The sequence below is a fragment of the Taeniopygia guttata genome, chromosome 4 (assembly GCF_048771995.1).
Source record: "Taeniopygia guttata chromosome 4, bTaeGut7.mat, whole genome shotgun sequence".
Lineage (NCBI taxonomy): Eukaryota > Metazoa > Chordata > Aves > Passeriformes > Estrildidae > Taeniopygia > Taeniopygia guttata.
In genome coordinates this window covers 47,023,253-47,047,392 of record NC_133028.1, presented here as the reverse complement: position 1 = coordinate 47,047,392, position 24,140 = coordinate 47,023,253, and the positions used below count along the sequence as shown (strand labels likewise).

General features: G+C 39.8%; 1 protein-coding gene and 1 long non-coding RNA gene across 5 annotated transcripts in view; one reads left to right on the top strand and one right to left on the bottom strand.

Annotated features, from left to right (window-relative positions):
* LOC140683981 (uncharacterized) overlaps positions 1-6,038 on the top strand; it is a 169,998-nt gene extending 163,960 nt beyond the window's left edge. Inside the window, exons 8-10 of one of the 4 annotated variants that reach the window (XR_012055708.1) lie at positions 46-210; positions 2,213-2,331; positions 5,553-6,038. This is a non-coding gene — a long non-coding RNA (uncharacterized lncRNA). The remainder of the gene's footprint in view (positions 1-45; positions 211-2,212; positions 2,332-5,552) is intronic. The other 3 variants (XR_012055712.1, XR_012055713.1, XR_012055716.1) reach the window with 3 other exon arrangements.
* The window catches only part of DKK2 (dickkopf WNT signaling pathway inhibitor 2), a 327,752-nt gene that overhangs the window by 51,159 nt on the left and 252,453 nt on the right, over positions 1-24,140 (bottom strand). The window lies entirely within an intron of this gene.

The window sequence follows — 24,140 nt, the reverse complement described above, 5'->3', positions numbered from 1 at the left end:
TGAAGTACCTCAGCTTAACCCCAGCTGTTTTCTGTCTTAATGCAGATGAGATGGAGAATATATCCAGGGACTTTTCTTACATGACAAATATGTTCTGCAGAGGCTCTGCCACCACTGTCCTATCTCCCAGAGCAGATTTTTATTTGACATTGCTGTTGCCAAGCCACCCGCCAGCTTCACATCCCTTCTCCAGGTGGCATATGTGACAAGGTAAGCACAGGGCAATGTCTCATGGACCACCAAGAGCTATTTGTGAGCAGGCTGGCTGCTGCTAGCTGCAGCAGAAAGCAGGTGGACCTGCCCTGCTAGCCAAGAGGCTTTGTGGTTTGCCCCAGCATCTGCCCCACCTTGGTTGGTAGCAGCACCAGTGTGACCCTTACCCTCGCTGTTTCAAATCCACCAGCCTGCAGTCCAGGGGTCACCACAGGTTGTGACCCAAACAGGAGGTAATTCAAAATGTAGGGTATGAAAGGAGTACATAGCCACTGATATTTGGTTTTCATACGTTTGTGCTTTCCATCTTTTATGCTACAATTGAAGCCACAGTGTGATCTACTCTCCTCTGACTCGGCCATGGCATCTTTCAGGAGCTTTCTGTAGGCACTGCTGAAATAGAGAACCTTGAGAAATTATAAAGGAGGGTAACATATTCGAATGTTTAGCTTTTTATCTCCCTTCTGCTTTTAATATTCTCTGTTCAGATGCACTATGGTTTTCCCTCATGAAATTCAGAGCTATCCCTTCACAAAGGCTACATTAACAGTGCAGGAGACAAAAGCCATGTGAGTTGTGCGAAGGCAGATCTAGGGTGACGCAGTGGCTGAGCAGAATGAGCTCAGAAAAATAACAGTGCATACATCAGGGGTGGAAGGCAAATTAAAGAGCTTTGGAAGCTAAGGTGGGGCTGGATGCTAACCAGACACTAGTACCCAGAGCACACAAAAAAACTAGAGAAGTGCCATGATAGTGGCATGGGTCAGGGAGAAAAAATGAGCAGCTGTGTTTCAACTGAATTGCATTTCAGAGGGGAGCTGACGGGTTCCAGTGGCCACTCATGGACCACACAAACATTTCACCACTTGCCTCTTTAGACATGGATGGGAGAAGCAACAAAAAACTTCATCAAAAAATAGAGTCCCTCTGCAATGCTCTTCACTGCCTACACCTACAGAATTCCTGGATTTTTTTGTTTGTTTGTTTGTTTGCTCCTTTCTAAATCTAGGTCTTAGAGTTAGGAGATGATGAGGAAAAAAACACAGGCAACTGTGTTGGCAAAACACAGGCCACTGCTCAACGAAGTTCTGTTTGTCCTAGTAAGGGTTTGAGCTAAAACAAAAGCTAAGTGAAGCAGTCCAGAATTTGGCCCAGGTGTCCCAAAGCAATGTCCTCTGCCATATTTCATTCTGCATCCATACTGTGTCCTCTTCAGCAAATGCAAACTCGCCGTGCTTGTAAAGGACAAAGAGCTTTGCACTCAGGCTTACCACAAGACACGAAAAATGAGGGGGAAACTGGTTTTGCTAGACTTATTTGGATTATGCCTTTTTTTACCCCCAAAACTGAAAACAACTGGAAATACTTAGGAAATTCAGGAGATTTAGGGGTTGTTTGTACAGCAAATGAAAACAACTGACCCAAATGTCTCTATATTTTAAAGCTTCAAGGTAGGGGCATATAAAAATAACCAGGTTCTCTGGTTTCTATTGCCTAAAGAAAACTTAAATCTAAAATAATTGTTTTTAAAACTTGATTTCCTTTAACATGTGTACAAGATTAAGTGGTTGCAAATAGAAATGCTAGATATTCTGAAATATTTATAGCAAATATCTGAGTTGCTTTTTCTGGCAGCTTCCATAAGAAGGGATCATTATGGTATCTACATTTTTTCTCCCAGAGAACCAGCAGGAAAAATAGCAAGAAAAAAGAATAAGATAAAATTAATTCAGAGTAAATTGCAGCACATACCTCTGCTTCCGTTCCCTGGTAAAGAAAAGCCATTATATGCATACTGCAAGACTAATCTAAACTTATTTTCCCAACAATGTACTCATATGAGCAATTGAAATAAATGAGTGCAATTCTTAACATTTACTGCTTTCAGTGGAGCAATATCTAGTTCATACATTTTTTTCTCCCCCCCCCCACCACCACACCACCCCCCCCACCCCCCCCCGCCTCCCACCCCATTTAATAAGAATTTCTTTATCTTCAGGATTATAAAGCACGGCCACATGCCCTCTAGTGAGCTACACAACAACTGCATCTCAGTAGGTGGAGAGTGGTCACCTTGCTTAAGAGATGCTTCTTTACACGACCATGTGCTGCACAAAGGTATTCATTGTGTTTTATGCTCAAGTTTTCTGCACCTTCTAGTGTACTGAGAGTTCCTTTTTTGAGTCCAGGAAAGGAAATGTTCTGAATTAGGGAATAGAAATACTTCATCCAGTGAGCAGCATTTCAAGCAAAGCTAGACTTGGAAACTACTGAAGCCCTGTTGTTTCAGCTAACTATCAAAGGTACAGCATACCAAGAATATTTTCCTAAGTGTTTTCAGATTTTTTTGGGGAAAAAAAAAAAAAAAGATTTCTAACCTAATAAATAAATGCCCAGAAGCTGTAAGAAATGTACTAATATACACAGTAACATCATGGCTTGGATATGCTCTTCCCTGTTTTTGAAAAAAAACAACTACTCCTATGGAAAGAAAAAACCTTCCTCCTTACACACCACTGAGTGAAGTGGATGGAGGCATGTCTCTGAATGTCTTCCAAAATTAGATCCTGGGAAAGGATCTTCCCTATCATGTCCTTCTAGGAGGGCTCATCTGTCCCCTTTTAGGAAGTAACTATTCGGAAATGGAGCCCTGTTGGTGTTGAGAACTCGGCGCTTGCAGCAAGCAGGTTTGTCCCATGCTAACACTTGACCTTCTTCAGGGGGCTCTCAGATATGTGGAGATATTTCACAGGTCACATGTGCCTCCTATGCCACAGGCTGGCAGCTCCTCCTTAAAGCCATGCTCTTGTTCTGGATAGATAATTCAGCTCTTAGCCAGCAGCTGCACTATTCACATGAGCAAAGTCTAACATGTGCTGGAAACTTTACAAGATTGGATTAAAACACAGGACTACCCAAAGTATATTGCAGTTTCTTTTTTTGCTTATTTGTGCCACTGCAATTACCCACACACTTAAAGAGTCTTACTCTGTCATAATCCATAATATTTGGCCTGATGCTAATAAAGCCTGATTCATATGAAAAGAATAAGAATTGTTATTGCTACTGCCAATGGTAATAATGCAGTATCCTATTCCCGTGATACAAATTAGAGATACACAGAATATGGGATTCTTGTTTTATGATCATCGTTCTCCATAATTAATAAAAAATGCAGTACAGTTATACCAAAAGCAGCAACCAATAAAAAGATAGAGGGAATTTTCAAATTAATCCTATTTCTCTAGATATGCTCAAAAATGACATAATACATCTGAAAACTGAACTTCTGACTTACAGATTAGATATTACATTTGGAATCCCAATCTCATCTGAAAAGTATAAAATGCCTTTTGAAATGTTAATTTAATTTTTCATGTGACAAATGAGGAACTGTTGTATCCAGTCATGCAACTCAAGTTACTGTTACTCCCTCCTTTGCCATTTTACCAGCTTCATACCAAAAAGCAGCATAGCAAATGTCTTTTCCAATTGTTAGACTTTGGTATATTTTCCAGCTATTAACTTGTGACCCATACATTTACCCCGAGGCCTCCTTCAGCTGTGTTAGGTTCAGCTGTGCACTTAGCATGGTAGCTTGAATGTATTATGACATTATGAGGCTGACATTATGGGCTCACCAACCCAAAGAGATGCATCAGTCCTAAAATCCCCTTTCCATAGGGAATATCTGCAGATTATAAATAGGATTTTAATATGAGTCTATATCCTTAATGTAAGAGTTTACTTAGAAGTTACTACTGCTGTCTGAAAATCTTGTCATCCCAACTGGAGCAGGAGATGGAATTTCTCCATGTTGGGCAACAATAAATGTTTGTCATATGAAGATGTTTATCTGGATGCAGCAAAGCAGTTATTCCAGGGGAAATTATGGTTGACAGCATAAAAAAGTCTGGCTAGTAATCCAAGTGACATCTTGGGATATGTAAAAGATTAAGTAACAATGTCTGGAATGGACTAGATCAAGACAAATCCAAGTTCAATGGGAACTTAAGCAACTAAAAGAGCACCAAATAATCTCAGGAATCCATCTAAAGATTCAAGATGAAAACAACTCCATTCCTTTGCTTATATTCCATTGGTCTGGTTCACAGTTTTGTTGTTGATGGATGCCTATCTCTTTAGTCAATGTCTAGCCTGTCTCTTTAGCCAATACTTATAGCAATAAGACACATTATTTATATGAATAAAATTTGCTAGCAACAAAGCCTGATCCTTACCAAATATGGTCTACTTTCTTTGTGTAGCCCATCATGGTTCATAACCAAAGGGATAAAAGCCCACAAAGTTTTACTGTTCATATTAGAAGCCTTCAGAAGAGATGAATGTTTATTTCCAAAACTTTCACCAGAAGCAGAGATCAGAATGTGTTCAGGGGAAAGTACAACTACGCTTACACCTGATAGGAAAGAAAAGCTTCTCTCCTGCATTAAAAATGGTCTATTAACTTTTCCTATCTCCACTTATCCCTACTAAACTAGAAAGTTCATGATCCTGAGATAACCCAGGAACTTGGAACTCTTCTCAAGAGAGCCCTGACCTGGTGTTTTCACACATAATTTTCACAGATACCTTTTTGTTGTTTCACATTCCTACCTAAGCAAGAAGCAGGATTTTGGAATTTGATACTTCCTGCCAATTAAATATGTGTGAAAATGTTATTTTCACACTGAAAATTTCACCTAAACCTGCAGACAGGCAACATAATACAGCAAAACAATTAATTTATAAATTGCTAAATAATACAGCCCAATAACCACCATTCATCCATCCCCATCTGAAACTTTGTATCCCAGCCCTTCTCATAAATTCAATATTTAGTTGTCTTCTAGAACCATCTCCCCACAGCTGTACAACAGTTATGGGGATGATAATTAAAACAACCTGAGCCTATTAACATAAGCAACTTGGTAACTGAGATAACTCAGTCTCAACTTCTAAAATAAACAAGCCAGGAAGTTGTATTTGGAATCCCAGTAGAAGACACAACTTACAGCTCATCCTCTCCTCCCAAAAGGACTAAATTACGTTAAGTCCTTGTGTTCAATGTGTATATAATTTAACTGCTTGAAGGTAAATTGGAGCTTGGGGGTCTTATGATCACCTGATCCATAAAAGAGACTTTTCTGAAAAATTTTTATAACATTTCTCACCTCTACCAACTGTTTCAGTAACTGCTGAGCTGATTAGAGCTGATACTGGCACAGGCTTACGTGGTACCCTTGAAATATGAGAGGTCATAAGAGCAGATCATAACAGCAGATCCTGCATTTCCATGTTACATCTCAATAATATTTCTGCTAACTCTTATGGTGTAGGGCAGGAAAATCTCTGAAAACACCCTCCCAGGCAATAAAGGATAATGAAATGTGCTTCAAAAGAAGTTAAGCAGAGCTCTGAAGACGGAACAAGAAAGCAGTCTGCATACACAAACTTGCACTGTGTCATAAATCTAATGCATGTCTCTCAATCCTCTCATGAACTGCCATGCTCTAGCCCTAATGAAGTACAAGGCCAACGTATTGTGCCCACCTTCACTCAAGCCAGCAGTAAAGCTCTGTGTGTGTCTCTGTGCAGCATCAAAACAGATTTCACATTATTGTTTTAAATGGCAAGAGGAGTGCATGGAAAGATGTCTGTATTTTCTTAATAGCTGTAACCACAGTACATAGCACATGTCAAAATTTTGAAAAGAGAACAGATTCCCAATGCTTTGTACAATGTATATGACTTCCTTGCTTTGATGTCTTTGCTTCTTTATTGTATTAAATTATCTGGATTAAAAAAAAAAAAAAAAAAAAAAAGGTTGTCTTTTGTCTTGTTTCTGAACTGTCAAACATAATTTGAGCTAAGAGAACAGCCAGGGACTCCATAACAGTTTTGGGGAGAGAAGGAAAAAGGAAAATTATCAAGTATCCTGGCTATTTGCATATTAGGTATTTCAGCTATGAGGACTGCAGTGGGACAGCATTGTTCTAAGAATTACTGTAGGTGACTTTTAAAACACATTAAAAGGAACCTACCCTATGACTCCCTAGGGAAATCTTGCATCCCTTCACATCATCATTTTCTGTAGTTCTCCTACGTGTCCTACATTTCCTAGAGAGACAGGATGGAGGACGATGGCAAGTGTCTCTGGTCACTGCTTTGGGGATGCAAGTGGTATTTCTTGAATGCTTTTTTTTCTAAAAAACAACACGACAGAGAGAAAATATCTACTTTTTTTTTTTTTAATATCTAGGGAAAGATGCCTGCCAACAGGAATTATATTGTTCTGCTGATGTTTTTTCTTTACCTGAAGCATCCTTGAAATCAGTACCAGCTGTTGCAGAGAAGGATTTTGGTGCCCTAAACAGAGATTTATAACTTCAGGAGAAGGAATAAGTGAGAGGAGCACAGAAACCTCATCGAGAAAGGATTTTGCTGCCATGGTGAAGAGCTGTACATCAAATAGACCTGTATCTGCAGAGGAGCTCAAAAAGAGCTCCTTCAAATCACTCAGCAACTGGATAAAAAGTGGAACTGGATGAAAAATGTGGCCCTTTGAAGTCAAAGGCAAAACTCCAGGTGACTTTAGGCTGGCCACAGTTTCAGCTTTGAACTCAAATTTGAATGCAAATTTAACAAATCACCAGGCATAATATGATTCAGGTTCTTAAAAAACAATCACGGCACTGCACCAGAGGTCTCGCTGGTCCTTTGGCTTATTCAATGGGAGTTTCCACATGCTCTGCTTGTTACACAGCTCAGTACAGGCACATTTCAGCCTGTAACCCTGAAAATAGAGTCAGCTTTTATTGAAAATAGTGTTTATTTTTGTAAAAACAGTCCCTAAAGTTTACATTAACAGATCTGCGATCTGCTGGTCTGGCTTGAGATCCTCTAGGCCCTGGACACCCACAAATCTCTGTCTATAACATCAGAAATGTTCAAATGCTAGCAGACTGTGACAAATTCCCATTTTGAGGTCACAAGAGGGAGAATTAAGAGTTTAAATGTAAAAAATGTTAGTGGAAGTGACATGAACTTACTTGTCTGCAATTGATCATGTTTAATAAACATTGATCATATATTTCCTGATCTAGACCCAATGGCTAATACAAGCAGGAAAAAACACATACTTCTTCACCCTCCATGCGCTGCTTCTGAACCATAAACAAGTGTGACAAAGAGAGGAAATTAAGAAGGTCAATATTTAGTCCTGTAGTACAAGCAAAGCACAGGCTGTAGGCAAAAGGGCTCCATGCAGCAATGCTTGGACCACTTATAGCTGAGGTCCAGTCTGCTTCTCTCCTCGGTGCACACAAAGCATGCATTTGTTTTGTAGTTTCTTACATAAAATCACTGATATGAAAATAAAACTGAGCTAGAAGAAGGATCACTAGACACATAACATCCAGACAGCTCTAGTATTTCTCCCCTTCAATACCAATACTTAGAAAACTCTCATTCAAGACAAAGTCACACATAAGGACTCACAGGAATGCAGACCAATTTCATGTTTTACATGCTCAAAGGAATGCAGACAATTTCATGTTATACATGCTCTATATTAAAGTCTGTAAGCACAGTAGCAAGGTTATTACTAACTCCAGGACAATAGCTCAGGTGGCATGTGAGATAGGGCAAGTCTCTGAATGCTGGTGGGGCAGAGCAGGAACAAGGAAATTGGCTTTGCCAGCTAAGCCACCATGCTATAGACCTATACACTGAAGCTCCAGTCCTAGATTTTCGATTTTTAGCATCAGGGCCAGTTTAGGCAACTCCTTCCTCATACTCCCTTCTTCCCATGACATCTTTCAGCTGAGCTGGTTCAGCTTTCCATAGGACCATGTAAAAAACCCAGAAAAGAAAATAATTTTACACAAACACAAATGTTTACAAAATTAATCTTACACAAATGAAAGCAGAATAAGGGTTATTTTAGGCCAGGGCTGGCCAACGATGTCATTGGCCCTGCCACATGACAGCAGCATCAGCAGTACTGGGGGGCAGCATGGGAGCAGAAGAAACTGCTGGAGTCAGAAGGCCAAGCAATGGCTGGTACAGGGAAGGCTGGCTGGGATCACAGGCTCTCAGCCAGATTTATGCTTGTTACCATTGATAAATCAAGTCCCATGAATGCCACTGGAAGCAGAGCTGGGAGTGCTGTGAAGGTGTTTAGCACTGCTTAGGAAAAACTCAAGATGAAAATTCATAATTCTAGCTTTAAGAGATGATGGTTCCTCACCCTGGCAGCAATTTTGACTACACCTGATTACATGCTTTGCTATGTCAGCTACCACCTATAGCTGGATGTACAGACAAAAGAAAAAGAAAAAAAAAAAAAAAAGGAAAAAGAAAAAATCGGCAGAAAAAAAGGTTTAAATGTATTTCTTAAGGTGTGTTAGATTAGAACTGCCAGAACTGACCATACCTGAGTGCTACAGTTTGCCAACAGAAAGCACACTAACTTTTTTTTCCACTTGGCTGCTAAATTAAAATTGCTTTACTAGACTTCTAATGAGGCCAAGTATTATATAATCTCTTTTAGTAAGAAGCATACTTAAACAGAGGCTTGGAAAAGTGGTGCAAGTTTCTTCTAAGATTGTTTAAAATGCTTTCCCTTTTGAATTGCAAGAATTTAATTCTGACACCTCCACAATCTCATATAAAAGAGTCTGGTTTCATGTTTATGGCTAACACTTGAGACGTCTTGATTTTATTTGTTATTGGAATAAAGTTACCAATACATTCATTCACATGAGGAAGTCATGTAAATACTGCCTTGTAACTTCACATGTAATTTCATCCTAACAAAGGCACTTGAGGTTTAACAAGCATTTTATTTGCCATGAAAAATTGAAAAATACTGTACGGCAGCTTACACAGAGTGTTTTAGTCTCCTGAAGATACATGAGACACAAAAAACCTCTCAGCAAAAGCCAAAGTGAGCAGTTATCATGGAATCACAGAATTTCCTGAGTTGAAGGGGACCCAGAAGGATCAAGACTCCAATACTGCACAGCACACCCTCAAAAATGTTTCTAAAATGCCTTGTCCAAATGCTTTGTGAGCTCAGATGGGCCTGGTGCTCAACCAAATCGTGGTACATCACTACAATGACACAAAACTGAGTTCATAGCAGCAGAGTTCAGCATTTAAAATCAGCTCTTAACAAAAACAATTGCTGAATTGAATGTTTTTCTGCTGCTATACTTAGAAGATGGACACAACAGCCACGGGGAAATTCCAAGCTGCAAAATCACCCTTGGTGGTTTTGGCCTCAGCCACATCCTGCTCCAAGGTATAGGATGGAAGCTGAGTGCTCCTGTAGTGAGGGAAGCAGGAGATAGCTGGAGAACAAACCATCTTTTCTCAGAGCGAGGAACAATACCAGCAGGGACACCACATGGCATGTGCCAGCCTGCATGTAGGTAAACTGATGGAACTTTAACATAAAAACAGGAAAACAGGGCAGCAGCTGCCTCTGTAATTTCAAATATCAGAAAAGCAAACAAAACTGAGTACTTGTCCCATGATCTGAGAAATTGCAACACTTGCAATACCAGCAATTTTGCCCAGAGCTTATGTAGGGATGTACGCAGCTGTGGGAACCCATCCCTTGAGGAATTGGAGGTAAAATGCCTGAGCCATCATTTTAACCAAGCAAGCTACACACGACATGTTCCCTTTCTACAGTCACTCCCCAAAATTCAGTAACCTCAAAGTCCCACACTCTACCATCATGCAGAAGGAAACAAGATAGACTGGTTTTTACTCTCTGAAACATCCTAAGTTTCAAGTGATTTCAAGCCTCATGTTTAACACCTGAATGAAGCAGCATCATTTAAAGAAAGCTCTCCATTACATCTCTCACTTGAAATGAGCCAGCAGTGCCCTGGTGGCCAGGAGGGCTGATGGTAACCTGGGGGGCATCAGCAAGAGTGTGGCCAGCATGTCAAGGGAGGTGATCCTTTACTCAGCCCTGGTGAGGCACATCTGGAATGCTGCGTCCAGCCCTGGACTCCTGAGTACAAGAGAGGCAAGGAGATCCTGGAGCACATCCAGAGGAGGGCCACAAAGAGATTTGGGGTCTGGAGCATCTCTCTTATGAGGAGAGACTGTGGGAGCTGGGCCTTTTTTGGGACCCAGATTTGGGGCCTGGAGAAGACTGAGAGGGGATCTCATCAATGCTTACAAATATCAAAGGCAGGTGCCAAGAGGATGGTGCCAGACTCTTTACAGTAGTTCACAGTGAAAGGACAAAGAGAAATGGCTATAAAAAAAAAATGCAAGGAATTTCACCTCAACATGAGGACACACGCCTTTACACTGAGGAATGGCAGAGCACTGGAACAGCCTGACCAGGGACACATTGTGGAGTTCTTCTCTGGAGACATTCAAATCCCACCTGGTCATGTTCCCCTGTCACCTGCTCTAGGTGGCCCTGCCTTGGCAGGGGTTAGACTAGATGATATCCAGAGGTCCCTTGGTCCCTTCCTAAAAATTCTGTGATTGTGTGAAATCTCCTTTTTTTTTTTTTTTTTTTTTTTTTTTTTTTAACAGAAAGCACACAGCCTATTGAGAAGTAAGATCTCTGTAAGGTGTTTATCCTGTTACTGCTCAATCATTTCCACTCCCATTGTTCACACTCTACTACCCTCTTAAGTAAATAGTTCCATCACATATGGATAAGATGCATACATTCTTTTTTAAACAGAGATCACAGAATGAAGAGTGCACACTGAAGTTTTTTTCTACTTATTAAGACATTCCCAGCTTTGTTTTGTCTTTTCTTACCTATTTGATTCTTCTTGCAGTTGCACTCTTTGAAACAGTGTTAATGTCTTGATTTGTTTGTGTTCCTTCTATTCCATCACATTTCTACTGCAAAGCACACCTCTCTGGGATCGCTTAACTCTTATTTAGGGTTAGAGCTACCTTACCTCCAGCATTTTCCTCTGTCTTGCTCCGAGCTTCCGTCTCCATCTCTCAGTGTGACTGTGTTTACATGGAGCACGATGGAGAAATTTACATGAAACATGAATGCCAATGTGATAAATTTTCCTTCAAAAAGGAAATACAGTCTTTAAATCATATAAATTAAAATATAATGCTTGGGACTGTGTACACATTTATCAATAACACACACAGGAGCTATACAGGAGTTCTGCCACAGGAAGAGGGCATCAGACCTTAGATTGCATGGATTTCTCAGATTTGCATGGCAGATTTCATTTGATAAAAAAAATTCAAATGTACACCTCCGGTTTAGTTCAGCATAATCTTTCAGACCTGTTTATGAACATCATATTCTGACATCAAGGTATTTCTATAAAGTTAGGACTCAACAGCTGAGTGTTTGTAAAGATGTTTTCAATTATAACATTGAGTCCAGCAGTTTAAAGCCAAGACTCCTAATTTACAACAGTACTTGTTAATTTACAACACTGAGCTTGTATAACGTTTAAGTAAACACTGCACTTCTGGATGACAGAAAGCTAAACAATGAAATAAAACTTCAGAAACATATCTACTCCTGCAGTTTTCAAAGAGCTTCCAGTTCTCCAAAAACAAACAGCTCCCAGCTGCCTGACATTTATACTCATACATCCTGTACTGCTACATATGTAGAGGAAGGGAGCAGCAACCTAAATGCTTTTCATTCAGAAAAATCCATCAAATCAAATTTTAAGGTAAATTCTGCTTTCATCCAGTGTATTTCATTTTGTTTTGTGAAGGGAGGGGAATGTCAAGAAGAAAACAAACACAAGGTATAAACATGAAATATACTTTAATTTTACTACTGAAGAGCAAACTCAGTCCTCAATTCTTTGTTCAAATTAAGCTAAATCCTAGTCTTTCTAACAAACATTCCAGCTGAAGACAGCCCCCTCACTTTTCAGCCTTCTGTGGCTGAAACAAGTCAAAGTGCAAGCTTTTCTTTCTAACCATCCATTGCCTCAACTCCTTTCCCACTAAAATTATTTTAAAAGTTGCAGCTACCACACTTTTTTCTTTTCTAAAATGCCACTCTCCCTTCTGACTCTTGACAACACCTCAATACTAGGGCTAATCAAGTAAGTAGAAGCTGGTCAGAATGTCAGTTTTCTAGAAAAAAATATATTCAATGTATTTTTGTAAAAGCCCAAAATAAGATGACAGCAGAAACAGACTATTTTTATGAGTTACTGCAATTGTTGCAAGATGTCTACTCTTCATTTAAAACAAATATCGAACTGAAAACCTTATTTTTCACAAAACCATTCCTAAAGCCTGCTGTTCAAAAAAACTCTACAGATGATCCCCTTTAAGGTCCTATTTGGTTTTCCCCTCAAGTCTATAAAATCAGAGCTTTCAGAACTTTGGAGCTTTATCCTCAAATAAAGCGGTTTGGAGAACATTTCAATATGGAAGCCCTAGAAGGGGTAAGAATGCAGAAAATGTGTTTCACAACAGTACTCCATGGTACAGAGTATGAAGAAAGGACTGGAAAAGCTGAGGCATGTTCAAAGAAGCTGAGAGCCTGAGGGGAGGTTTTGAAAAGCCTAAATAATGACTTGAATAGCACTGGTGAGCCACGGAATAGGACCAAGAGAATCAAAGGCCTCTTAGGGAGAAATGGGACAGGACAGTGGCTTCACAATGGTTTTGTGAATATGCACTGCTCAGGATCTGTAATACCACAACTAATTAAAAAGAGTTTAATAGACATTATTCTCTGGGGTGGTGGGAGGGTGTGTCATGTTACCAACAACATTTTGTCCTTTGGGAAAATTTTGCATATTTGCAAGTAGATATTTGAGCAACAGCCTAGGAAAATGCCCTCCAGACTCACTGCTAGGTCTCTGGAGCAATCTAGCTAGAAACATATACAGCCTTATCCAGAGAAAGAGCAAGATCAACAATTCCCTCTCAATGGGATTTTTGAGTGTTCAGCATCCCACAGCTGGCTAAGCCCTTTATAGAGCAGTAATTGCAGACAGTTCCCTGACTTGGGTGGGGAGAGAAACTTGGGATTGGGAACTGGAATAGTACTCTGTCCAAATGCCCATTCAGCTACTGTAATCCTGACAGTAATTGCGTGTTCATTTTTGAAAATTCCCAAGGACTCCAGTGGGATTATGCCTTTGTTAGCACAGCACTCAGCCTCTGAATTATTGCTGGTTATTACTGATAAAAACACTCAAAAAATAACAGGGATACTCTCCAGAAAGATCAAGTATCAAAAGTACAGTTTTAAATTTAACATGAAAAATTCAATTTGTACCAAAACAAATTAACAAACACCACAACCGAGAAACATGAAAGGTAGAATATTACCTCATCACAATACTTGAACAGGAATGAAAAGCAAGCACTGAGAGCTAAGAGAACTGCTATGAGACAGAAAGTTTAAGCAGAAGGCTTACGCTCAAAAAAGGAAGCGTGCAATCCTACTAAATGTAGATGTTAGTATTTTACAAATGTAGATTTATCAGGCATTAATCCATGTCACATAAACCAATCTCCTCTCCTGTAACAGGATACATGCCTAGTGGAGATGCAGTAGATGTCATACAGTTCTTAGCAGAGCAAGTCTTCTAATACTGTCTTCCTTGACATTTTCATAAGCCACCAGGGGAGACAGGCTAGAAGAAGCGCTGTATTCAAGGAGCTCTTATTAGTGGCTCACTAACTGGAAATATGCACACACATATATATGTATGTATATAGATGTAGCCAAGGAATCTGTCCTCAGTTTAGGTATTTCCAGTATTATTACTAATGGCTTGACTTATAACTTTATTAAGTGAATTAAATAAATGTTCTGAGTGGAAAAGGGCTACAAGGACAATGAAGACAACAATAGTTTTCATAACAACACTGATAATGTTGAGAAATACTCCTGTTGAAAAAAAAACAACATCCATCCAGGATTGTGACTAAAGACTGAAAAAAGTGCTTTTTTTAACTTATCAGAAATACAAAGCACATGAAAGAGCATACAGCTGATAAAGTTTACCCTCAGCAGGTAAACTTTAGTTTACTTCAGTTTACACAAAGCAAGGAGCTTAAAAACATTGCCAGGAAAACATATCATCTTCCTAATTAGTGAGAACTTGTAACAGCCAATGGGGCTTCAATCAATACCAGAGCAACACAAACATGAATGTATAAATGATAGCTAAAATTAAAGAAAGAGGCATGAAACAGATCTGTGTTGTCCTTCTTGCCTCCTTGTTTTCACGCTTGTTATTGTGTCCTGTAAGCTCAGGAAGAAACTGCATCATCCAGTTCCTTGTGTTTTGCCCAGGGTTGACCTAAGGTCACACAAAAGAGGGTGGTGTCGGTGAAGGGCTGGGAATAGCTGATATAACATTGTGTAGGGATGCCACTGGCAAAGCAGAGAAGAGGCTCAGTATGAAAGCGTGGCACAGCAAATTCCACCACTCCTAACTCCCGCAGGGAACAGCATTTCCATCAGCCCAGCCTCTCCTCACTTGCCCTCCCTTGGGCTCCAAACACACTGCCAGTATGCATATTCCACATTCCTCTGGCATATAAAAGAGATATTAATACATTCCTAGCATGGCATTCAGGGGAAATAGTATGCCCAAGTGATGAAATTATACTCCCAACTCTCTCAAAGTGAATTACAGTTCATCGCTATCAGGAGATACAGGCAACACATAGGAAGAAACACTCACAGGTAATAAAGATGAAGTGTGGCTCATGAAACCGGAACCGAGAATATCTTGTTTGAATGGCTGGTTTTAATTTAAACCTCCTGAAAGCACCAATAAACCTCGGAGATATGCACCAGTGCTGAGTCCTGGGGATGTCAATGGGGCTGCAAGAGTCTGTGACTTGCCCAGGCTGCATGCTCAGAGATAAAAGAACACCTAAGTGTCTGCTTGGATCCAGAACTTGTGGACTTTTAAATTCTACCAACTGACAGAAGAATGTCCTCTTGCATTAAATCAAAAGGGGTTTTGTATCACTTTGTGAGATAACTTGGTTATCAAGTACTGGACACAGGCCCAGCCACTGCAATGAGAGCGGAGCAGTGCAAGGGTTTGCCATCACAGCTCTCAGGGAAGCCATGAATCTGCAGAACTGCTGTGACTCTTGAAACACCAAACTGAACTGCACAGCCCAGCAAAATAAAACATTTCAGGCAGATCACTTTTACAGTTGCCTTATATTAGCCTTTGCACAGTAAATATCTCTTTGTTGTTTTGTAGTTATAGGAGAAGTTTTGAGGTAGGTCATACAGAAATGCATGAAAACTGTTTTAAGGAAGATGATTTATTGTCACAGGCTATGAAATAAGGCTCTGATAAGGTCCCTTCCAAACCTGCTGTTATGTTGGAATTTTGCTATTGAACACAATGCAAATAGGATTTGGATTCAAATGAGGGGATTTTCTATGATACCCAAGACTGCATCTGGCAGGATTCTTCCTTTTCTGTCTCTCTAGTTTCTATGGTAGTAACTGCTGAATCTCATTGACTTTCCATTCTTATTTCCAGATAACACAGTATGACAGAGGTTCCCACATCAAACACCTCAGGCATCTTTCCCTTCTCATCTAAAAGAGGTTTCTTCTAGACTGAAGCATCAGCCTTTCTTAACAGATTATAATCTGCCTCTTAGAACACACAGGGAACAGAAAATTATAAGAATAATAAAACTCATGTAACTACAGTTTATCTTTCATGTTTCAATATTCCATTCAAAACTGATTGGAAAAGCTTGCTTATTAACAGCAGTTATTCTAAAAACAGCATTTGCAACTTACAAGCACCCGAGTTAAGGAACTAGAAATTTTTACAAGCAAGCTTTTGACTTTGTGGAGTCCTAAGTGGTTTTCCAATATTAAAAAAAATAAAGAAAAGGAAAAAAAAAAAAAAAAGAAAGCCATACCAAGAATTTGTTAACTCTTTACAGAAAAGTAATAGTATTCAATGCAAATAAATACAATTTTCATCTCATCTATCAAAACACACAGACAGCAGTGGACAGAGTAGGTATGCATGATATGACCCCAGTTTACTCATTTCCCTAATGCATCCCAGCCTGTGTGAGAAAAGCCTTCTGAGGCCCCACAACAAAAACTCTGTGTGATTTCTCACTCAGAAAACCCTAGCACAACAAAATGAGCCTTCCAATGTGACCCAAAGGACACCAACGAAAGTTCTTGGCAAAACGATAAAAGATTGAATTTCCAAAGCTATGGCCCTCTCAACAGCATAGATTAGATTTTTGATTAAACCAACTATGAGATCATCTCCAGCACAGAGCTAACAACTGCTTGATTGTCATGCCAGGAGTATGTTGTTATTCACACTAGGGCAGGAAGACTTTCTACTTAACACTTAATTTATTTTTATTTAAACATTACATAGCTGTAACATAAAACAAGAAGAACCTGGTGCTGATGGGTGTGATGATCTCTGAACTCCTGCTCTCTACATCCAAAATGGCTTTTGGTCTTTTCAGGCATACCTAAAAAACACAGTCACTCCACCAAAAGAATGAGGTGATTTCTGAAGCAACATATTCCCAAAGTACTCAAAACTAGTTGCAGATAAAATTTGCTTAGTTCAAAAAAAATCCTCCTTTTTTCATGCTGTTTGTTATCTTGATTAAAATCATCCTTGGGATAGGTATTTTTAAATAAAATTGTCTTATTATCTTAACAAAGGGGTTTAAATAGCATATGTTAATTGAAGTTTTCTTTCTACTAAGACACTGCCATAGGAGGTAGTAAACAGTCCTTAGAGAGATCACCAACCAAAGTCAGTTTTATAGATGAAAGAAAAATATTCTTCACAATCAAAAGTATGGCTGAAGAGGAAAAAGCAAAACAAAACCTTGAAGTCCTAAACTGTATAGAAGATAAAATGTGCATGAACCTGGACTAAACTTATTCTCCTACAGTCTTCCAGTGATGTACACAGAGCAGCTAATCAGATGTGGTATGACCTAAGGAATATAATGATAATTTATCCTACTGTTAATTTCCAATAAATAGTGCTACTGTTTCAGAAAATTAGGCAGAAAACATCCAAAGACATAATTTTACATTCAAACCCCATAATTTCTTAACTTGATAGCTGACACTTGATTAAAAATTTGACAACAGGGCTAGAGAATCTCTTTCATGCTAACCTGTTTTCACCAATTTTCATCTCAGATCTTAAAAAAAAAAAAAAAAAAAAAAAGAGGTTGTGCAGCTCAAAGTGCTTCAAGTGAAGGCAGAGGCATCTGTGAGAGGCAGGATGATAAATGCTTTTGAGTAGATATTCTCAGAGTTGCTGCACACTAACCCTATTGCAAACTTGTGCAAGGTGGCACAAGGTTAGGAAATTGAATGGATTTAGCAAACAACATGCACTAACAGACATCTGCACCCTTACTATGGATAAAGAGTCATGGATGATATTTGTCTCCTTCCTCTGTCTTTTTCTGTAAACTTTCTGTAATCATCAGCTACTTCTCTCCTGTGCAAGGAATGCAACTTTGATTAAGAACAAATTACAGGTGAGAACTTGAAAGAGGACCCAAATCACTGAACCTCTGTTACCTCAGCTTCCATGAGACTTAGATTCGGAATCTTAAAGCCATGACACCCCTCACTTTGAAGAGCACACCAACAATTAGGATTCTGTTCAAATGCACAAAGTCTCCTAAAGCTCTAAAAACTCACTTAACGATCCAGTTATGAGCAGGAAATAAAAGATATACTGCATTTTGTCCAACCAGAGCAGGAATGCAGCAGTATTGAAATGATGTGATCAGGCACCATATCAGGACCAGTTAATGTCAGGTACCTATACCCCAAAAAAGGTTTGATTGTCTAAGAATGACTCACAGGACTTTGGAAACTTGAAATATACTGCCTCATCAGCATTTAATGCCATTTCCAAATAGTAAAGCAAAAGAGAGTCAAAGCTGGCAGAGGAATTGAAAGGGGACTACTGATGATGTCAGCATTGCTAACTGTAGTACCCAAATCAGTTTTATTTGATCCCTTTCCCATAAGTAATCTGGGCTGGCAGAGAAAAACTCTGCGGTGTTTCAAGCTGTGATACATCAAAGCTCTGTGCAGTAGCTACCAAAGAGAATAAAAACATAAACTTTGATCAGCAGCTTCAGCTCAGGATGATGAAGGTATCATCAGAAACCACAGATCAGAGACTGACCCTTGTAGCTGCCACCACCCTAGCATGAAGAGCCTCTTCCCTGTGCCTGCAGAAGACATCTTTTACAAATCTCCACCAGGACCAAAATTCATTCTAAGTCTTGTTCTCATGGTGCTTTTCCCTGCAGAGAACCTGGTCTCTGGGAAAGACACTAAGTATTTTACTTAATACCCTCCTGTGGAGGGACCACTGAATTAGTCACATACAAAAGTGAATTACCATTGCTAAAGCAAAAAGCAAAAGATGGAAGCCTTCAAGGAAAGTCTCACAAATGAGTAAAAGAAATAAGCAAACAAAAAAGGTCAGTTACAAATATTCCTCTTCCAAGTAGGAGCTGCAACTAATTTAAAGTATATGTTCAAAAGAAATGTATCATCTTGTTTACTAAGACCAGTAATGGAAATAAATTATTTCTGAGAGGCTGCTATTCACAGGTAGTCAATAATTCCCAGTTTTAATCCATCACAATCAATGACAAAAATGTATCAGAACAGTTAAGTCTCCCTTTTTTTCTAATTATTTTTCATTAAATGGATTAAGCATCCTAAAGAAAATATTGTATTTCTTCATAATAGAAAACTCAAAGCATATCTAAGGATGCTCCTTGCATACGATTCTATGGCTAATTACAGTTGATTTGTAAGTTGAAAAGTATTTATGCCTTTTGAAAGTGTGTCTTTTTTGTCCTCAGAAAGAGACTGCAAGACAAATATTCAATATGCCCTTCAGCCAGACCTCTAAATCAATGAATAGGAATTTCAAGCTGATCTTGAAAGCTTGGCCCTGTGGACACTTGTTCTGAGGGACAGTGGGTGTCAGGAGAGCACCTGCATGAAATTCATGCTTGATAATTCTCCCATGTGGCTGCAGCTATTGCTTTTTAATTTTATCTTTTTAACCCTCCTGATGAGAGTAACTTGTTGCAGAGGCACCTAGCCTGAGGTGGGACTTTGCACATTTCATACTATTAGCCTATAGGGAGAATAAAGAAAATGAAAATCTCTTCTTTGTTGGTTTCATGCTGCAACAATGCAACCATATCCCTATTTTTTAACCTATGTTATTTCCAGTAATATTATCCAAATATATTCCAGTAACACTAGCCAAAAAGACACTGGTTGTTGTTTGGGGTGGTTTTTTTGTTTGTTGTTGGGTTTTGGGGGGTTTTGGGGGTCTTTTTTGTTTGTTTTGTTGTTGTTGTTGGTTTTTTGTTTGTTTGGGTTTTTTTTGTTTTGTTTCAGGGTTTTCTTTTTTGTTAGTTTGGGGCTTTTTAGAGGCCCAAGGTTTATTTGCAAAGAAGCTGTACAATTTTGTATCTAACTCTGCACAGAAGATGTCTCCCAAAATACAGGGGGATGGAACAAGTGTTAAGATAATGGATTAAAACCTTCAAGAGAAATGTGTGTCCACATGTTAATATAATTTAAATGCAAATTATATTTCTTCTCAATAGAAATAGATTTCTGTTTCCTCCCAAAGAAAATCATATAGTAATGTATTTTTCTAAAACAAATAGTAAGCTAACCACCTCCATGGTTAAGTCACTCTTTCTTGATTAGACATACAAGTCATTATAAATACATTTTATTAATAAAAAGATTGCAAGAGCAAAAATTTTGCTGAATCAATACTATGATTTTCTGTACACTGTATACAAATAATTTTTCAACCATGAAATAAAGGAAATGTGAAAGTCCAAAGTTCACCTGTTAACTCCACATCATGTACTAAAATTCTGTGTCTGTGTTGCCCCACTTGAGGCAGCAGAGCCACACAAAGCCAGGCACATGAACTCCCCATGTAGTGTGTACACACATAACTTTCAAGTGAACAGGCTAAAAGTAATTCATGCTTGCTACCCTTTTTGGTTTTTTCCTGTAAACACTTAATTTACAATTTCACATCACTCAAAGAAAACAACACCTCAATCTTATGAGGATATAATCCCTAATTTCCACATTCTTCATTCATAGAATAATAAGAATAACCTGTGCTGGAAGGGACCCACAAGGATGATCGAGTCCAACTCCTGCACAGAACACCCCAAGAGTCACACCCTGTGCCTGAGAGCATTGTCCAAACACTTCTTGAGCTCTGTCAGTCTTGCTCCTGTGACCACTTCCCTGGGAAGCATGTTCCAATGCCTAACAAACCTCTGGATGAAGAGCCTTTTCCTAAAAGCTAATCAAATTCCCAATAATCTATGACGTTTTATTTAGTTGGGGTTAGTTCTTTAATTAGGAATTGATCATGCAGGCTAGTGGTTTTGTTTGAGTTTTGGCACTTCCAGGACTGCAAGGCTTTCTTACAGCTCTTGCATGTCCCTCATTGGGTCTGGTGAGTTGGAGAGGACCCACAAGGATCACATAATTCAACTCGTGGCCCGGCACAGCACATGGCCAAGAATCACAGCATGTGCCTGAGAGCGTTGCCTTGAACTGCTCGGGCTCTTGTCAGGCTGGTGCTGTGACCACCTCCCTGGGGAGCCTGTTCCAGTGCCCAGCCACCCTCTGGGAGAACCTTTTTCGGACATCCAGCATAAACTGCCCCCGCCAGGACAACTCCGGGCCATTCCCTCGAGTCCTGCAGCGGTCACCAGCGAGAAGAGATGACGAGAGGAGATCCCCTTGCTTTGACCCGTGCAAGGAATCAGCACGCCGGGCACCTTCCCTGATTGTCCCCAGACCCCTGGGAACCCTGCCAACACCGGCGGCTCCCATCTGACAGGAACGTAGCTCTCCATCTTTGCTTTCACCGCAGAGGGAGCTCACCCGGTGCGTCCGAGCCCGGCGGGGCAGCCGGAGGGATGTCCGGGATTCCCGTTCCCGGCCGCAGCGGGCCCGGGAAGCCTCCGCCGCCCCGGGGCCGCCACAGCACGCAGCGAGCAGCGCCACCTGCTGGCGGCCGCGGGAACGGCAGTGCGGGAATGGTGCCGACTCCGGCCATCGGCTCCGGCAATATCCTCCAAGACGCTCGGGATAATCTATTCCTTATTCCGGGCAAGAACCTTGAGTCGGTTCAGCAAGTTCCTACAGCGAGTCTGATATGGATGGTTGGCCTCAACTCCAGGGGACCAACACTAAAGACAGAACAGGTGGACAGATCTGCGTGTGGGAAACTGGATGCCAGAAGTTTGATAATGCTGCAGTTTGTCCTAGATTAGTCTTAGACCAAAGACAAGTCATTTGACTGATTCTGTATCATCAGCATTCTGTTTGCACAGATTTTGGCTGCAAACGAATGCTCAGAGATTAGCATGCGCCTTTTCAATGAATTTCCAGCTAGTGCTGCAAACAGCTCTGTTTCTGTTTCAGCTCCCTGCCAGCACCCAGCCTCGTGAGACGTGATATGGTTTCAAATGCTGATGGTGAACACAGGCGTCAGAAGGACTTGAGCCTCACACCAAAGGGCCAACTCTCCTTGCTAACAAGGAAAGACGCACAAGATTTGTGGGCACAACTGCTCTCGTTCCCACATGTTTTTGTTCCCCATTTCCGTATCTTCTGTTGCATCTCTGCTGCAACATCAGGGAGCTTTTCTCATGCAGAGTCTAGACAGATAGTACATATTTGAATTAGCACGAGGAATTTGGAACGAGGATTGTTTACCAGCCTGCAGTTCTATGTCCTTATCTGAACCAAACTTCTCAGGCTTCTGAGCACCAGGCTTGCTGCTCCTCAGAAAATTCTCCCTCCAGACAAGGCACATTGCTCTCAATTTAAAAGAGTTTCCAAACACTTTTGAAATTGAACAAAATTGGAATAGGCTAACAAAAGAAGTACAACAATTATTCAAGGTTTCACAATTCAGCTCACTTGCTTCCTTTAAAAGGAAGGTTAGAGAGGAATACAGTGATGTTCTTGCATGTCTGTTTAAGCAGAAGAGGATAAGGGCTATTGAAACCAGATAAAACACTAGATTCAGCAGCTGAATCTGTAAAAATTCAGGTTAGAAATTGGAAGTGTATTTTTTCTGAGTGAAGGTAAATCATTTAGCCAGCCAATACACAAACAATGACTGTCTGTCACTTGAAGCCTTCAATTAAGCATTGGATAGTCTTAAAAAATACATTTTCTATGGTCCCAGATCCTGAAGAACCATACAAAACACAGATTAATGATCTGCAGGCTGGATTGTGCAAAGAACCTGACTAGACGATTTAAATATTATTTTGTCCTTCAGAATTTATAAATACTTTGTATTTTAATACTGAGCATGCAAACAATTCCTTTTCTCTTTATTAATTTCATTGATTTCAACAGGACAACTGAATGGCTTGAATTTGAGCATGGGATTATGTGTTATACTGACACAAGACCACAAATAGAATTGTAGGATGTTACAGATGTCATTCTCTAAGTAAAGTTTGATCATGCAGCTAAAAAACCTATAGCTTTCTCAAGAAGAATAGGAAACATTGCCCAGCTCTCAGCAGCTCTCAGGAAACCCTCCTTAGAGATGTGGATCTGCCTAACAGCTGAAAGTAAACCATTCTGTACAAAGTCTGTTATAATCAGACATTTAAAATACTTTAAAAACAAAAGAAACTTGGAAAGTCAAATTATGTTTCCATTCATCTGATTTCATTCCAAGCCTGTAATGCCTATTACCCATCAGCTGGATTATATTTGAGACTCATTTCAACTAGTTAGCAATGTTTAGAGGTCAATATAATTTTTGACCTGATGCATTAAAAAGGGGAGATTTATAAACAGTATTGACTAGCTCATACCTAAGACATCACATCAAAACTATGCCATGCTTTTTCTCAAATTCTTTCTCGCTTTCTTCAAGTCTTTTAAAGAGTACGTCATTTTATTCTACATAAGTCTCTCATTAAGGGCCTTAGAGCTCTTTATAGGTTTTCTGTCTTCTCTACAAATTTCACCCACAAGTAGGAACTAATCTGCCCCAGGCTGGAGTCCAAGTGCCATGTTTTACACACCACATCTTGCAGAGGAGTCCCACAGTTGCCACAGCCACTTTCTATGGATGATACCAAAATCTGAATTGTCTGACATTTCAGGGCATCTGCTACTGCAAAGTAACTAAACAACAAAACCAAAAAAGCCCAAGCACATACTTAGAAGTCACTTCATCAGGAAAACACAGCTTTCAAACCTGTATTTCTCTTATTTTAAATACTTCTCTGTGCAGCTTACAGCACCTTTTAGGAGGCACAGAAGAAGCAGCAAGGCATGGCAGTAAATATGAGGGGGTGTGCATGTGCATGTATTTAAATACATAAAAGCCCAATGCCAAAAATCTCAGGAAGGGTGAGGAGGATGGTCTTCTAGTCTTCCTTGTAAGAGAAGTGTGAAGAATAGATTCCAGTCACTTTGCAGAAAGATCCTGCCTAGTACTGCAGTTTCTGAGGTGGATTTCATATTGAAAGCAAGAATTCAAATCCTTTGCCTGACATATATACACACATGTACATAACACACACACCACATGTGTGCCTTTTTTGCATTCACAGGGTATTCTGCATGGATTTTCTGCTCTCCTTGCCTTAAAGCTGACCAGACACCTGGGAACATCTACACACTGACCTCAGCAATCTTTACACAGTTCTCTCAAAAAGCACTATGGGACAATCTGAATTCCAGAATTACATTGCTTTGAGTGGTTTCCAAGAAGGCAAACAAGAAACGGTTTTTTCTTTCCTTGATCACAGAGAATTCTGAACCTTTTGGGAAAGCCTTTGAACTTCCATTAAATGTGATCTGTTTA